General features: G+C 39.6%; 1 protein-coding gene across 10 annotated transcripts in view; it reads left to right on the top strand.

Moving 5' to 3' along the window:
• Positions 1-3,263: 3,263 nt before the first annotated feature.
• The window catches only part of dtnba (dystrobrevin, beta a), a 49,405-nt gene continuing 34,847 nt past the window's right edge, over positions 3,264-17,821 (top strand). For 5 of the 10 annotated variants that reach the window (XM_061703922.1, XM_061703924.1, XM_061703925.1 and 2 more), the window contains exon 1: positions 3,265-3,547. The gene's annotated coding sequence lies outside the window, so the exon portion shown is untranslated. Of the gene's footprint in view, positions 3,548-17,821 lie in introns of all 10 variants that reach the window. The other 5 variants (XM_061703927.1, XM_061703931.1, XM_061703930.1 and 2 more) reach the window with 2 other exon arrangements.

Raw genomic sequence — 17,821 nt, 5'->3', positions numbered from 1 at the left:
AAATATGATGAAAAGATTTGCCTGAAATTGAATCATTTCTGTGGTCACTGATGCTCTTATCCTACACTCGCCTGACTTCTGTGCGGGCAGCAGCGTGGGTTCAGTTCCCACTCAGTGATGGTGTGAATGGTCTTCTGTCTCTGTATATGCCCTGGTTGACTGGCGACCATTCCAGGGTGTAGTCTTCCTTTTGCCTGAAGTCAGCTGGGATAGGGTCCAAAAAATGGATGGAGTGATTGATGGATGTAATAATTCATAACATAAATGTTATTAGACAATGATGGGCAATTTATGCTCCAATGCCACTGTTTTCCATTATCTGCACAGCATGTACCCATTAATATTCAAAATACTGTTGTTTCTCTTGAAATAATTTTTTCCTCCTTCGAAATTGATTCGAAAGTGAAAAAGCCTTATATGGTAAATCCAATTAAATATACAGAGGTTGGGGGTTCGAATCCCGGCTCCGCGGGTTTTCTGCTGGGACTACAGTTTCCTCCCACTTGTCAAAAACATGGATGTTAGGTTTATTGATGACTCTAAATTGTCCTTAGGTGTGAATGTGAGTGTCACTGGTCGTTTGTCTATGTTCACCCTGCAATTGGTTGGCAACCACTCCAGGGTGTACACCACCTCTCGAGTCTCACCTCAAGTCAGATGGGATAGGCTCCCGCACATCCATGACCCTTGTGAGGATGAGCGGTCTAGAAGAGGAACGGATGCTTGAGATATTAATATATACAAAATTATGCAATTCACCATGTTCACTGTTTGCCTGGCATGACCAAATCCACTTGAAATTTACAGGTATTATGCATGGTATTCTGTCTGTTAGTCTGTAAAAAAAAACAATGCATAGTGTATTTGGGCTATACAAAAGAAGCTGAACCAAAAAAACTCCACAACATTTTGTTTTAATCGCAATAGCCTAACATAAAATGATCGTTGTATACTATACAATGACAATAAAGATTCTAATTCTAATCCTAAAGTCGAAATTTCAAGCAACTTTCCATTTAATACTAGGAATGCTCACTTATGAGCCATCCCACCTCGAGGATTTCAATCTTCCCAAATCATTGCGAAGTGAGTTTCTGGTGTGCTTGTGTGCCATTTGATCACACATTGCTGGTGAATTTCACAACGATGGGACAATGGAAGTTTGTCAAAATGGCACTTGCAAAATCCAGTCCTCCTTTAAGGCTTACAGTACCTTCAATCTCACTTAAAAAAAAAATGACGGTGCAACCAGAGCAGCACAGCATATTAGTGGTTAGAATTTCTGCCACACAGTTCTGAGGTTCAGGGTTAAAATCTAGGCCTTCCTGTGTGGTGTTTTGCCCTCCCCCTTGCTTGCATGCATTTTCTGCAGGTACTCTAACTTCCTCTCAAAAACATGCATGTTAGGTTAACTGAAAACTCTAAATTGCCCATGTTTGTCTATATGTGCCCAGTGTATGGTATTTTTAATGTCTGTGACCTGAGTAGTGCTGCCTTCGCAGAGGTCAAGGGTCTAAGTTCAGTGTCTTTAAGTATATACTTTTTAGTATCCAGTCCAGTTAGAATTTAAATTTAGCGTATCACCAATCAGTATTTAACTGTAATATCTAATACTTGACAATATGAATGTATTAAAAATAATAGGCCACTATGCTGGATACCAAGGAGCGAACAATTAGGCAACAAGCTAAAAACAACCTAGGCCAAATGCTTTAAAGTGTTTTGACAGGCCAAAACAGTTCAAAGACGAATTTCTTTTGGATCACATACTTCTCTTGATAAAATATTGAGATAAAACAATAAATAATGCTGTATGTGTTACATATGGCTTAAAACAGAATAAAACGTAAAATCAAATAGCAGACCATGTTTCAGTCTGAGCCTCGTATCTTCAAGTATCATTTTTAGTATTTAGCTATTAGAATTGGAATTTTGTATCAGTGTGTAGTATCGTGTAAAAATGACAACATACATACATTTATGAAAAATAATAGGCTACTACTCTGGCTACCAATATAGCTATGAGGGTTAGCCAACAGACTAAAAACAAGTTATTTCTTTATTTTATTTTATTTTTGACGGACTAAAATAGTTCAAAACTGAAATCCTTTAGGAAATACTGGCCCGTATAAAATATTGAGACAAAACAATAAATAATGCTGAACATGTTTACATAAAAAAATAAAAATAAAACGGCTTATAACTGAATAAAACATTTTACAAAACTAGTATCAGTGTGTAGTAATGATGACAATATATATAGCCTGCATTTATGAAAAATACTTTAGAAAACAAATAGCGGACCACATGGCAGCATAGTATCTTGAGGTATAATTTTTAGGATTTAACTAGCAAGAATTAGAATTTACTCCAGTATTATGTAAAGATGACAATACGTACTGTATAAAAGTATGTAAAAGAATATGCTACTACTCTGGCGTAAGCCAATACGCTAAAAACAAGCAGGCTAATTTCTAAAGTGTTTGAACAGCTCAAACCCATGTTGATACTATAGAAAAGAGACAGCTGATGATTTAAACTCAATAGTTTTGTTTTGTTTTGTTTTTGTTAAGAAAATAAGCTCTAAGTATATTTGTGATAAATAGTAATACAATGTAAAAATAAATTCTAAAAGAATTTAATTATTACATTTCTTGGTAATTTTAGGAAGCGGGGACAGGCAACAAATACTACTTCTACAGTGTTCAAGATAGTTTCATTAAAAGAAATGTATTCATGCAACCAGATCAACACTTTTCTTAATATAAATGTATTTTACAGCTACTTTTATCGTGCATTTCCAGTACACATTTAATTTCCTGGGGACACAAATGGCATCTACTTGGTGGAATGTCCCAAGTACTTTTGAATCATTATATGTACAATCAAAAATTTCAATATTTTTAATCATATAAGAGAGACGGAATAACAACTATAATACTCGGTTTCTGATTACAGTATTGGGTATTCAGACTGAGTCTGTCAGAGGGGTATTAATTTAACAATGTCGTGTAATGTAGTTGTAGTTTGCATTGTAGAACTGCACTGCATCACAATGTCCTGTGGCTGAATTTCCTCATGTTTATCGTACGTTTTGTGAAGTTACTTTGTCACGACATAACGCTGTCATTGTTCACACCATATGACGGTGTCATTATAATGACGTGAGAGTTGTACTATTGAAAGTTATCACAGTATGAAATAGGCGCGAGGGTTAGAAATTCACGCAATCATCATAATGGGAGGGAACATGGCGCTAAGAGGAGTGACTTTCTTTCAAAAAATGCTAGAGTACGGTCAGTCAGTGGTCACCGGTACAGGCGGACTGGCAGGCAGGCAGACGCCACGGAGGCTGCTCAACAACATGGCTTTCTACTACGGAAATATAAAACCGGACGGCTACGACATGTTTTAAACATAACTTGAGGCTAGAAGAGACGACGAGGGGACAAGCGGAGGGTGGAGAAAGAAGAAAAGCAGTGTAAAACTTGAGTCAGAACCTCACGTTTGTTTGTAGATGTCGGTAGCCCGCCGCCAATACCTGTCGGTGAGTACAACCTCGGATTTAAATCCACGTTTTTGACGTCTAAAAAGTCCAAATACCGCTTAATTCAACGCATTAGCTGTTTAATTTGTAACGTTGTGTTTGTGGCGGTGAGCAACTTTCGTCAACATGGCCGCACATGTCAAAGCTACACAAGTAGCCAGATTTAAATGAAGTATTATGGCAGAATTGTCTCGAGAAAAGGCTTGGATTTCAACAGGGGTTTTTGTCCACATTGACGACCCTCCCTTCCTTGTGTGTAACATTACTCCAAAGTCTTGCCCTCTTTTTTTTTTTTTTTTTTTTTAATAAACATCAGGACTGCTGTTTGACTTAGCACTGGATAGTCTCAAAAATCAGCTATTTTATCTTTAAAATAAAAACATAAACACCCAATGATGTATGCTGTTGGAGCAGTACATAAAACTGTTTATTTTTCCGAATCCTTGTTCATTCCTTCAACAGCACTTAATTGTTAATCCAGATGATCAAAATAGCTTCTGTATGTGTCGTGTGAACGTTTTGAAGTGAATGGAAGTGTGTAACAAACCCAATTATGGTGCCCTGCACATCTGTGTACTTCAGAGTTTTAGTGTCTACATTTGTATCATCAGTTAAAAATTGTGAATTTGGCAAAAATGCTTCATGAGGATTATTATCTAACAAGTGAAAGATCTCTGCACTTTTACCACACAGTAATTGATGAGGACATTAGTCAACATCTAATATGTTACCATTTGGCCAGTTTTTAATACCATTCATGATGAAAATCGTCACTCGTGTCACTCTCCACTTCATCTCAACTGCATCCTCGTCAGCTCAAGAAGTGCAACTGTTAACTGGCAAGAGCGTCTGGCTCCTTGTGTTGTTGGTTATGCGCATTAGGCGTCACTGTCAAAAAGATCGAAACCTTTGGTAGTTTTCCAGCGTACGTAATTAAAAACTGTTCTCCTCTTGTCTTCCCCTCGTCTCCACTCTCTTGGGATAACTCTGCTTCATTTTTCTCACAATGCGACAACAAGTTTGTGTTGCTAATTGCTACCCAGTCTCAAGTCTGCACATGCGTGGGAAGCTGGAATAGACCATTGCATGAGAAGGGAGGAGGGAGCACTCGAAACGATCATGATAGAATCAGCATTTTGATGTGTTTTTAAAAGACTAAAACAAAAAAGAATGCTTTCAATCGAAGAAAATCTCAGTGCCCCAGCCAATTGCTTGTGTTTTCCTAAAGGTAAGTATACCCCTGATTGTAATAGGGTTACTCTGACCTTTGGGGTTAGCAGAAATGATAAAAGGTGCTGGTTTGAGCTTTTGGGGGGTTTCTACTAAACGATTGATAGCCTCTGGAGCTATTTGTTGCAATAAAATGCCAACGCACCAGTGAAGAGTTGATCTTCAGGGATCTCTGTGTTTCGCCGCTGCTGCCCCCTCTCATCCGCCGAATTGTTTAAGCATATTTTAACTAGACTTTAACTAGACAGGAGAGGACGTTCGTTTAACGCTTGCTTGAGGTATGTTCCCCTACTTTGAATACGATACAGCTCGCAAGCAGGAAACAAAACGTTATGTAGCCTAGCAAGCTAGTGGTACCACGAACAGTTGGACGTAGACATGCTGCCGTTCTGTCGAATCATCCTCTAAAGTTTCGGTGTGAGTGAAGTAATTTAATTACAGTAAGTTAGCACCCATTATTTCTGTCATGTAATGTTGGTTTGACCTGACTGATTAGAATACACGATCTGACTAGAGCTGTGATTTCCAACCTTTATGGAGCCAAGGAACATATTTTACAATTGAAAAATCTCTCGGAACACCAACAAACAAAAATGTCACAAAATGTGGATACATTAATTACTGTATGTACTTCCTGCCAACTAATAGAAGACCATTTATCATTTGTTCTGTCTGTCACAATGCATCACTGGCATAAATAGATTAACAAAGATAGATTATTTATTGTAAATATAATTCTTTGAGCAATTAAGTACACAAGTATATACAGTAAATGAACAGGTCATTTAGATTCCACATTCCTCCATCTTGTGATCGGTTATAGTTTTTTTCAACTCGGTGATCGGCCCCAAAAATCCTGATCGTGTAAAGCCTAGGTTTAACAATATCACTCTTTAGTGGTGTATTAGTGAGTCAACTCATGGATTGATGAACATCACACGGAGAGGGATAAATGATTCTAACTCCCATTAAAACATACAGTATACCTCTGCAATTACATTCCATTACTCCCCAAAATTCTATTCCGCTTATCCTCACTAGGGTCGCGGGGATGCTGGAGTCTATCCCGGCTATCTTCGGGGGAGAGGCGGGGTACACCCCGAACTAGTCGCCAGCCAATTGCAGGGCACATATAAACAAACAACCTTTCGTGTACACATTCACACCTAAGGCCAATTTAGAGTCTTCAATTAACCTACCCTGGATGTTTTTGGGATGTGGGAGGAAACCGGTGTACCTGGAGAAAACCCACGCAAGCACGGGGAGAAAAATGCCAACTAATAAATAAACTATGTAGGAGTCCCATAATAATTTTGTTCATTGTTACTTGGTTGTTTCTAAACCTGCATTGCCTTTAAAAGTGTTCCTGCCTTTCTGATTTTGACTTGAATTTTTGGACTCAATCAAATAAATCACTGTTAGTAGGCAGCAATCTTTAATGTTAGTTAGAATAGCAGCAATTTCATTCATTCATTCATTTCATTCATTTCCCCCACCACTTATCCTCACTAAGGTCATGGGCGTGCTAGAGCCTATCCTAGCTGACTTTGGGCGAAAGACGGGATACACCCTGAACTGGTCGCCAGCCAGTCGCAGGGCACATATAAACCATCAACCATTCACACTCACATTCACACCTACGGACATTTTAGAGTCTTCAATTAACCTACCATGCATGTTTTTGGGATGTGGGAGGAAACCAGTGTACCTGGAGAAAACCCACGCAAGCACGGGGAGAAAAATGCCAACTCCATACAAATGAGGCCGGATTTGAACCCAAGACCTCAGAACTGTGAGACAGATGTGCTAACCAGTCGTTCACCATGCCGCCCTTTAAAAAAATATGACAGTAATTCTGTTAAATTAGTGAACAGACAATTTCTCAATGGACAGTTTTGTTATTGTGAATATAGCATGGTTATTGATTATTATTATCGCCCCACTTATACTGTCAACCTTCCTGCTATACCGTGAGCTTTCTGACAATACCGCAATAATTAGAGGACCGTGATAAAACCGAACCGTGACATATAGCAAACATTTGAGTGCACTTGACCGAACAGGGCTAGCTCAAGTTTGCCACGGGCAAACAAAAATTTTAGGGCTCTTAATTAGTTGAGCCCTAAGGAGTATTTGATTTAAATTTTTTGATAAAGGCCATACTTAAATGGGGCCTCTGAGGTTTTATTTGGTTTTAGAGTTGCTAAGATCAAATGCTCACAGTCCAGAGGATCACAACTCTGCTATAGAGGAAGTGAAAAAGAGAAACATGAGTAGGGAAACTCACATTAATCCCAACTGTCGCCTGAAGACTTTCTGTTATTCTGGGAGTTTTGTATTGTGTAATTACAGTAACTTGTAAATTATATTTTTAGTTTTTTTTTTTTTATCTAGGCAAAATGAGTTGAGACACAAGGGGAAAATGTTTCCCCAAACAAGCTGTGTTTCAAGTTGTGTAAAATAAAATTCCTTCATAGTTGATTTTGATTCCCATGTTATCAGATGCCCATACAGTACTGTATGCATGGAATTTTTTCATCAGTACAGTTGTTGATCTGCTGCTGAATTGTGTCATTGTCTCCATTGTGGGTGGGGAGATAATGAAGGTGAGAGCGAAATCTATGATTGGATGAGCAGTCATTCCTATCTAGCCTTTAGTTTATCAGTTTTCTAACAGGTTAAATTACACCAAAAGGCAAGTATTCCTCCATTTTTCACCAAAGAGCATTTTTAATGCTATCTTGCAGACCACAGAGCTCATCATCCATTTACTTCTATAAATGTTTGATGTCTTGTAGAGTTGGGTTTAAAAAAAAAAAAAAAAAAAAAAAAGTCCAAGATCCAATGGCACTTGTTGCGGATGGAGTATTATGTAGTGAGACAAGCAAGATCGGTGCAGTATTATCAACTCAGCATTTCTCTTTTGTTATGTTCTTGTTTTTTTTCTTCAGGGCAGAAAGCAGTCATTCAGTTCCTCTTTTTTGGTGTTCCCTTATAGTCTTATCACACTCAACATCTGATCTTTTCGCTTGTTCCTTCCTTCCGTCTTATGAAGAACGTCTCTTTGTGGCTTCTCAAGATGCGATTTGCTTTCTCTATTCACTTGATCGTCCTTTGTATCTCCCTTGTGCCATTTCTAGAGAAGAATCACTCGTTGATGTTTTATTTTAGTGTACAATGGAAAATTTAAGGTAGAAAAATCTGTTCCATTCCAGGAAACTAGTAGACTTTTGATTTGAAATCGAATACTTTGTTTTGTGCATTCTTAGTTTTTCCACATCTATTTTTATTTATTTTTTACCACTGTTAGTAGTAAGACGTGAAAGGGATGGGTAAAGCTATCGATTCATCAATGCATTGCAATACTTCCCTCCTCAATTCACTGTCGATTCAGCAAATCCTCTGAAGCTAGGCTCCAGCACTCTCGCCACCCTTGTGAGGATAAGCGGCTCAGAAAATGGATGGAAGTGAAACAGACAATGATTTTAGTCAATTATTTTCCAGAATGAGAATGTTTAAAGAGGAGGATGCTATTCATGTGGCACAGCTTGAAGAAGGCATCAGGTGCAGGTGGAGATGGGCTTGGCTCAAGTTGGAGGCCAAAACAAAAAAGAAAAGAAATGAGGCAAATTTCATTTTAATCTTAAATTTGTACATCAACATGTACTTGAGCAGTGTAAATAAATGTTTTTCTGCGTGTAGAAAATGTGTTGCTTTTATGTTATTGTACTCTTCAGAGTCTTCCAGATTGCTTCATTTATGTTAAAATAAAAAAAAATCTCTGTGGGGGCCTGTGGGATACCTTACAATGTTTTGTTTTTTTTTATTATTTTTTGGTCACCTATTTCATGCCTTTGGTGTTTGGATGTTTGATATTGCAGGGTTAAAAAAATTACAGTGTAATTCCCCCCCCCCCAAATATCGCACAGCCCTAATTTGTACTATAGTGGACATCTGTGGGTATCATATTCTTCTTTAGCAGACGAGACTCGACTTGCCTAAACTGCTGTAAAACAATTAATCAAGAATAAGTTTAATATAATTGAACATATTCTTCGCAATCAATTAATTTAAAAAACGAAGTGAACCACTGTAATGAAAAAAAAAAGTTACTCTGATGAAAAGTGACAAAGCGTATTGGTGCATTTAGTGTTTTACGACTTTGAATGTACAGTAAGTGTGCTCCCTTCACCTAACTTCCGGTGCCTATTTTTCTTCTGTCATGTTCTTTTAATACAAGTTGTTGAGGCACCGCCTTTTTTTGTGTCACTAAAAATCAAAGCACAAAATTATTCTACAGATGTTTGTGTACTTAAGTTCTCATGAGGTAAGTGTAGGTCTGAAGTGACGTCATGCAATATGCGGCAGGCATATTTTACCAGAAAAGTTACGTTCTGACATGTTTAAGTTGTACAAAGTTAGGAACTTCCATTGTAGATGTTCCACTATTCCTCTGTACCACTGGTCTTTGGTCTTGGCGTGAATGTAAGTGGATCTTCAAGTAATCCGGTCAAAGGCACACATTGTTAACCCTAGAGTTTGCTTCCTTTGGGAAAGCCAAGTTGTTTCAGGTTAACATGTGACAAAGTGAAATATGAACCAGAACAGTTATGAACAGGCTCAGCTATTGTTAACATTGTGCAGTCCTTGTTTGTAAATTATATGGTTTTTCTTTTGTTGCCATGACAGATGTGTGAACCTTTCTCCCAGATATGATTGCTTCCAGACTAGCAAAGAATCTTGCATGATTGTATTATATTGTAAGAAAAGTTAAGTAACACTTTTCAGTTGATTTCCACTTCATGTGTTTGCTAAATCCATGTGTGTTGACATCAGTATGTGCTGTGGCAACAGTGCCAATGTTTATGTCTATTTTTCTGTGGGCCAGAAAAAGGCAAGCATTCTGGAAAAAATTATCATTCGTTTGGATTGGGAGAAGGGGCACGGTCATTGATTTTTATGTTAATGAAAAAATTGCTTCCTGATTGGTTTAAGAGTGAAGTCATTTACTTCCATTATGAATTGTAATGAGCTCCAGCACCCTTGCCAAAGAGGCTTTCTACTTACTGCAGTACATGTGTATTTAAGCACACATTTGAATGCATTGGATTTATAATATGAAACATGTATACATTGTGTGCTCCTCCATCCTGTTCCCTCAAAAAAAGAAAAGAAAAAGAAACATGCTGGTGGCTAAAATGATAAATTAGATTAGTTTTTTAAATGGTTTGTCTCATGAGGATTATTTTCACTTCCTGATATATACTCCATGATCTGACTAGGCTTTTAGAGAACTGTACAGGAAGTCCTCGAGTTACGACGCACTCGACCTACGTCGTTTCGACTTTACGACGCCCGTGCCTCGTCCGCCATTTTGTCCCAGCACCATAGTGTTTCTGCTTAGCTAGTGCATAGTGCTTGTCTGTGTTTGTGCGGCGGGAGTATCTTTGCCTTTTTCGCCCTCCTTTTTTCACACTCTCAGCAGTAATGGTAAGTACAGCATCTTATTTTTTTATTTTAATGTATTTTAGTTTCTTTATACGAAGTGTCAACCCGTCAACGGTCCTCCGCTAATTGCTACTCTTCCCCGGTCGCCGTCACTACACTTGGTACTGAACACACTCGCACCGGCACGTACTCCTTCCTCCTTCACAGTCCCGCCGGACGACGCCTGCCCAGTCCCGTCACACACACACATCGACGCACACGCCCCCCACACACTGAGCTTGCTGTCACAATCACGTGGGACAATACCTGTAACAAAGGTATTTCGCCGTAAATTTCGACTTTAACGGTGAAATCCGACTTACACGGAAATTCGTGTTACGTCGCCAGCGTAGGAACGGAACTTGTTTGTAAATCGAGGACTTCCTGTAGTTTAGCTTTGGCAAAGCAGTGTTATTTGAACAATGAGATGTATCAGATTTACTCCAAATTACCAGTTTGAGTGGAGGTGTGCGTTGGAGTGTAGATGTTAGTCTCAGGGCCTATGTAGTACCTAATGTGGTTACATTTTCCATCTTGCTCATACACAAGTGGCTTTCAAAAACACTTGTGGTATACTGTTTGTACAAAACTAGTCTAGTCATGTATCAAGAAACTATGCCAAAAGCCTCCTCCACATTTTGGTGACATTCACACGTCTTTGTGAAATGGATAATGGATAACGCATAAACTACTAGTAGAGGACATGACATATAAAATAAACTAAAATTCTGTACCATATTAGAGCTAACAAATTTCACAACCAATCCTAGAAATAAAATATGGAATGCTAGCTGCCTTAAATGTGTAAAATTAGCTATGTTGCTGTTTTTACCTGCCTGGTGATGCACCACGCGCCACGCTGAGTCTGTCTTGATGGGAGCACAGGGGTCAAAGTTCAGGAGTAACCCTTTGGAGAGAGCCTGATTTACTCAAGACAACCTATTTGTGTGCGTGCAATAATAGGCGCAAACGTGATTGCCCACCCGAGCAGATGTAGAAGCTGATCTACAAACTGGGGCGCACCCACGTTTACATGTGCCAAATGTGCTAAATTGCCACACAGTTCATTTTGCACGATCTGGGAGGAGTATATATAATTGATTTAGCACATGTAATGTGATTTACCAAACCTGAGACAAATTTCAATGGCGGAATTTCCATCCTTAAATACCGCTTATAAAAGGCAGGTGCAAATGGCACCGCTGTGAGTAGCCATGAAGAGAAGGTGCTGGCAAAATCAAAGGCACCTTCACAGGATGCTAGACTTACTATAGCATCTGGATTGCGGAAGTGCTTAAATCCACGGGAGAATGCAAGCAGAATGCGCTCATGGCCAGATTTGACAGGGAACACCAAGACTTTAGGGTTGCTCCACCCAGGATGCGTACCTGGCTTGTGGGTGTGTAAATAACAGATTTGAGTGGACAGTGTTGTGAGTAAGAATCAATTGAGACTGAGGCTGTGAATACTGAATACATTATGTCTCCCAGCCACCTCCTCCTTTCTTTTAAGAAAACAACCGATCTGATCTTTGACATCGGAAATTGTTTCATTCAGAAGAACTAATCTTTTTAGTGAACAAACTGAACCGAATCAGTTTATGAAATGATTTGTTCTTTTAGCTTAGCCGTCACCCGCCGCCGTGAGGTGAGCGAGTCGGCCGGGAACGGGAACAGAACTGTTGAAGCGTTCTGTCACACACTTCAGAATCTTCGGCAAATGACCAAAGAGTAGCCAGTGTGCAGGCGGGGCCGGGACTTCATTCAACGTACTGCTATGTGATTTGCAATTCGCCAGGGTTGTCACTCACTTCGGCGAATGACCAATTAGCAGCCAGCGTCAGGCAGCGCCGTGCAGGCGAGGGAGGGACTTAAGTGAACTGTGTGATTCGTGCAGTGTACTGGTGTACTGAAGACTGATTCGTTCAGTGAACTGGTGTACTGAGGAACTGAAGAACTGAAGAGTGATTCGTTCAGGGGATGGACTTAAGTGAACTGAGTGATTCGTTCAGTGAACTGGTGTACTGAGGAACTGAAGAGTGATTCGTTCGTTAAATGTATCGTTTGCGATCCGTTAGACACGAGTGATTCGTTTGTTGAACTTCTTTGTTTGTGATCCGCTAAGGAGGGATGTACTAGTATGATGAGTGATTTATTTGCGCAAGGAACGACGTACTACGCAGTGAACGTACTCATGAGTGAGTTTGACCTGAGTCCTGACGCCCTCGCGGGGATAGCTTTCACTAGCAGCTTCAAGCTAATGGCTAATTTTTGAGTCAGTCAAGCACATGAAAACAAGCACACATTTAAAATATATGTAAATTAATCATAATGTTACATAAATTACACATACATATCATTCCCTCTGTGTCTCTGATGCGATTATTAAAGCTTTTTATTTCATAATAATAATACATTAAACTTATAGAGCTTCTCAATACACTCAAAGACTCTTTCCATTAATTAGATGACAATAACAGTAAGGCGAGTGAGCAAAAAGCCCGGCTGGCGGGGGCTGGTCAGCGACCCTTTCCACTGCGGTTGAATGCAGAAAAGACACCGGCTGGCGAGAGCCTAGCTGGACATCTGGAGACGCGGAAGGATGGTTGGTAGCTGAGCTCGCTGCACGCATGTTCACGACTCACAACCGAAGCCAGGTGTTCGAGAGCTTGCTGAGAGAGAGATAGGTAGGTGATAATTTAGCCAAAGTTTTTTTGCTTTTTCTTTTCTTTTTAAATAATCTCCCCGCCTTTCCTAGTTTACAATACATGACAACAACAACAACGCATAGTCCTTTGGTGAACGTGACCCCCAGGGATGGATCATTAACTGAATGAGGAAGCACTTGAATGATTTTGTGAAAAAGAACTGAACGATTTGGTGAATGAATCTTTTGAACAAATAATTTTAATGAACTGATTCGAATGATTCATCCATCCGTCCATTTTCTGAGCCGCTTCTCCTCACTAAGGTCGCGGGCGTGCTAGAGCCTATCCCAGCTATCATCGGGCATCGAATGATTCTGTACATTCAAAAGAACTGCCGTGCCCATCACTAGTAAGAGTGAATGTTGCTTGCAAGTCGTTTATTGACACTCCAGATGAAGTTCACTGTAAAAGTAACACACATAACAAAATGATTACACCTACCTGAATGTTCAATTTAGGGTTGGGCATCTCTGGCTGATTCGATACATATCTAGATAATAGACTACACCGATTTTATCGCCCTGATCGGTATCGGCCGATAATTAGCATTTTATGCTGATCAGCTTTAATGTCATAATTCGCAGATCCGACCAATGACGTCATTGATCGGCTCCGCAAAAGACATTTACTCCGCATCACCATTATGTAGGTTATATTTGAATCCAAAAGCTAGTTTTGCGATACCACCTCATCCCGTTTTTTTACGATCACTGGGCTGTCAACTCAAACGCAACCGGATAAACTTGTTACCACAGCCACGACAACAACAATCGATTGAGTTGTGTGTATTATAAGAACAAAATGGGGAAAAAAGTGTGTTGATGGTCACCGGTGCTCAGGAGAGGACTTCAATTCAAGGATTGATTGATTGAGGGTTCAATCCCTTTCCCCGCCTGTGTGGAGTTTGCATGTTCTCCCCGGGCCTGCGTGGGTTTTCTCCGGGCACTGCGGTTTCTTGCCCAAAAACATGCATGGTAGGTTAATTGAAGCCTCTAAATTGCCCATAGGTGTGAATGTGAGTGCGAATGGTTGTTTGTTTAGGTGTGCCCTGCGATTGGCTGGCAACCACGATGATAGCTGGGATAGGTTCCAGCACTCCCGCGACCCTTGTGAGGATAAGCAGTGCAGAAGATGCATGGGTGGATGGATAATTTAATTACAGTAAGTTAGCACCCATTAGTTCTGTCATGTTGTAATGTTAATCAAACTCCCCACAGGGAGGCCGGATTTGAACCCGGTTCCTGAGAACTTTATTCTGTTCGACTGATCAACTCTGATTCTCAATAAACTTCAATTATAATCCTAAGAGACCACAGCGGAAGCTTAAAAGCTCCACTATGACACAGTAAAACTTTCATTAAAGGGATAGAGATCTTCCATTCTGCTTGACCGCCGAACAGGACAATAAGAAAATGAACCCGGGTCCTCAGATCTATGAGGCAGATGTGCTAACCAGTCGTTCACCGTGCCGCTTAAATATCAAATTAGCGTAATTTCTTGTGTGTAATGTTCATTTTTTCCCTTAAAGAATTGTCAAAAGTTAATAGTGCGCATTATACATGGGTATAAGGGAAAATTAAAATACACTTTTTATAAACATTTTATAAATATATGCCGGCATCTACAGTTTATGACAAAGCTTTACACTTTAATTCCAATATGCCACTGCCACTGAGACGTTATGAAAAAGGTATAGCCTACACTTTCATTCCAATATGACGGGTACATATGACTTCATATATGTACAGGTGTGCTCATAAGTTTACATACCCAGGCATAATTTGTGAACTATTTTTATTTTATTTTATTTTTTAAATAACAACAACCATCATTAATTTATTTATTTTGTTTAATAATAATGCTTTTCTGAAATGCGTGAGTTTAATTAGAATGCCATTATAATAAAATTAAATGTGTTTCGCTTGGTCCTTCATGTTTTCTTTAAAGAATTGTACACATCTTACAAATTCTGCCTGGGTAATCAAACATCCATCCATTCATTCTCAACACTGTTTATCCTGTTCAGGGTCGCGGGGCGCTGGAGCCTATCCCAGCAGACTTTGGGCGCAAGGCGGACTACACCCAGAACCGGTAGCCAGTCAGTTGCAGGGCACATATAGACACGGACAACCATTCACACTCACATTCACACCACTGTCACTGAGTCAGGCGAGGGTACCACTATACCATCAGTGACACCGTAATCAAACATATGAGCACAATTGTGTGCTTTCTCATTTACTAAATAAAAGTAGACATGTTAATTTCAAAATAAGAGCAAGTAAATACAAAGAAAGTATTAAGTGTTCAAATAAAGTGCTTAACTTCAGAATAATTATTTGAAAAAAATAACAAAATACAGATAATACTTCATATTTTGATCATATGGGTAGAACCAAAATCATGCATTGTAAAAATGCATCATACATAGGTGTAAGGGTTTTCCAGAATTTTGCAGTCAAAATTGGGGGTGCGTATTATACATGGGTGCGCATATACATGAAAATTATGGTAATTATTTAAACAGACCACAACAATACAACAATTAACTTTGAAGATTTTTTCTTCACAAACAATATTTAAAGAGGCATCGGTGGTCTCCCACACCGTGCCATTCAAGCTAGGACTGCTTAGTTCAACGGGCGATTGTTGTGTCAGTTTTGGGACATAGCTGGCTTTGTGTCCTCTCGGTATTTTGTTTTTAGGGTTGCACAGTACTTACTTGAACGTACAAGTGGACCACGAGGACTCGCGACTGTTTTTTTTGTCAATGTCTTCATGTCTCAAAAGTGTTCTCTGTCAATTGACTGTCTGTTGTCGTACTAGAGCAGCTCCAACTACCGGAGACAAATTCCTTGTGTGTTTTTTGGACATACTTGGCAAATAAAGATGATTCTGATTCTGATTCTGAGAAGAAGCATGAGTTTGCTGAGTTACGGCCCAAGGAAATTCCCGAGATTTACCTACCCATGCCATATTGTCTGCATGTTTATAATCTGCAGCACACATATCGCTGGTGTCGACAGCGGACTTGAGATGAGGTACGTGACATGGCATTGCATTTTTATTTACAACCTCAATTCCAATGAAGTTGGTACGTTGTGTTAAACATAAATAAAAACAGAATACAATGATTTGAAACTCATGTGCAACCTATATTTAATTGAATACACAACTAAGGCAATATTTTTAATGTTCAAACTGATAAACTTTATTGTTTTTAGCAAATAATCATTAACTTAGAATTTTATGGCTGCAACACGTTCCAAAAAAGTTGGGACAGGTGGCAAAAAAGACAGAGTTGGGGAATGCTCATCAAACACCTTTTTGGAACATCCCACAGGTGAACAGGCTAATTGGGAACAGGTGGGTGCCCTTATTGGGTAAAAAGGAGCTTCCCTGAATTGGTCAGTCATTCACAAGCAAAGATGGGGCGAGGGTCACCTCTTTGTGAATAAGTGCGTGAGAAAATAGTCGAACAGTTAAAGGACAATGTTCCTCAACGTACAATTGCAAGGAATTTAGGAATTTTATCATCTACGGTCCATAATATCATCAAAAGGTTCACAGAATCTGGAGAAATCACTGCATGTAAGCGGTAAGGCCGAAAACCAACATTGAATGCCTGTGACCTTCGAACGCTCAGGCGGCACTGCATCAAAAACTGACATCAAACGTCAGTAAATACAGTTTAGCGCTACATCCGTAAGTGCAACTTGAAACTCTACTATGCAAAGCAAAAGCCATTTATCAACAACACCCAGAAATGTCGCCGGCTTCTCTGGGCCCGAGCTCATCTAAGATGGACTGATGCACAGTGGAAAAGTGTTCTGTGGTCCGACGAGTCGACATTTCAAATTCATCCATTTTCTGAGCCGCTTCTCCTCACTAGGGTCGCCGGCGAGCTGGAGCCTATCCCAGCTATCATCGGGCAGGAGGCGGGGTACACCCTGAACTGGTTGCTAGCCAATCGCACGGCACATACAAACAAACAACCATTCGCACTCACATTCACACCTACAGGCAATTTAGAGTTTTCAATTAACGTGCATGTTTTTGGGATGTATTGTTCAGTCATATTTTAAAAATAAAATAAAATTTCACAAATTCTCCAAGCGTATCTTAACTCATGAGCACAACTGTAAATACAGTATATGCAGTCATACGTATGCCTGCCATATTGGAATGAAAGTGTAGGCTCCACCTTTCTCATAACCATTTGGTAGCGGTGACATTGGAATGGAAGTGTACAGCTTTTTCATAAACTCTAGATGGCGACATACATTTTATCGAAAGCTTTTTCATTTTCCCCTATACCTATGTATAATGTGCACTATTGACTTTTAAAAAATTTTGGGGGGGGAAATGCACATACACGAGAAATTACGGTACTTTCTTTGCTCATTTCTAAATGTTGCACCTCTCGGTCATGACTGTCTTTATGGCAGCCGTAATCAATGCTGAAGTAAACGGAACCACACCAGAATTTACTTGCAAGCAAACCGCCACCACTATCCGCTTGTTTTGTATGTTCCAAGGTGCGGGTGGTAGCGGCCGTTTATACATGCTTAAACGTCAGATCAATCGTACCAGAGTTCGTGGTATCTGAACCCAACATAACAAATGTGAACACAACCTAAAATATCGAATGAAAGCATTTCTAAGTGTAAATGGACATCCTGTTTTCTAAGCTTGCCGAAACCTTGAGGTATCTCGAAGGATTTGTGGCTTAAGTCAACAAACCTCATATCTTCAGCGTGTAGTCGTAGAGGGGCATCTAGAAAAGAAATACTGTAGCTCTCATGGGTATTTCTGTAACGTCTGTGTCTGAAGTTATTCTTACTGCATGC

This window comes from Phycodurus eques, chromosome 18 (assembly GCF_024500275.1).
Source record: "Phycodurus eques isolate BA_2022a chromosome 18, UOR_Pequ_1.1, whole genome shotgun sequence".
Taxonomy (NCBI): Eukaryota; Metazoa; Chordata; class Actinopteri; order Syngnathiformes; family Syngnathidae; genus Phycodurus; species Phycodurus eques.
Note: the sequence above shows the minus strand (reverse complement) of the source record. Positions and strands in the feature narration are given on the sequence as shown.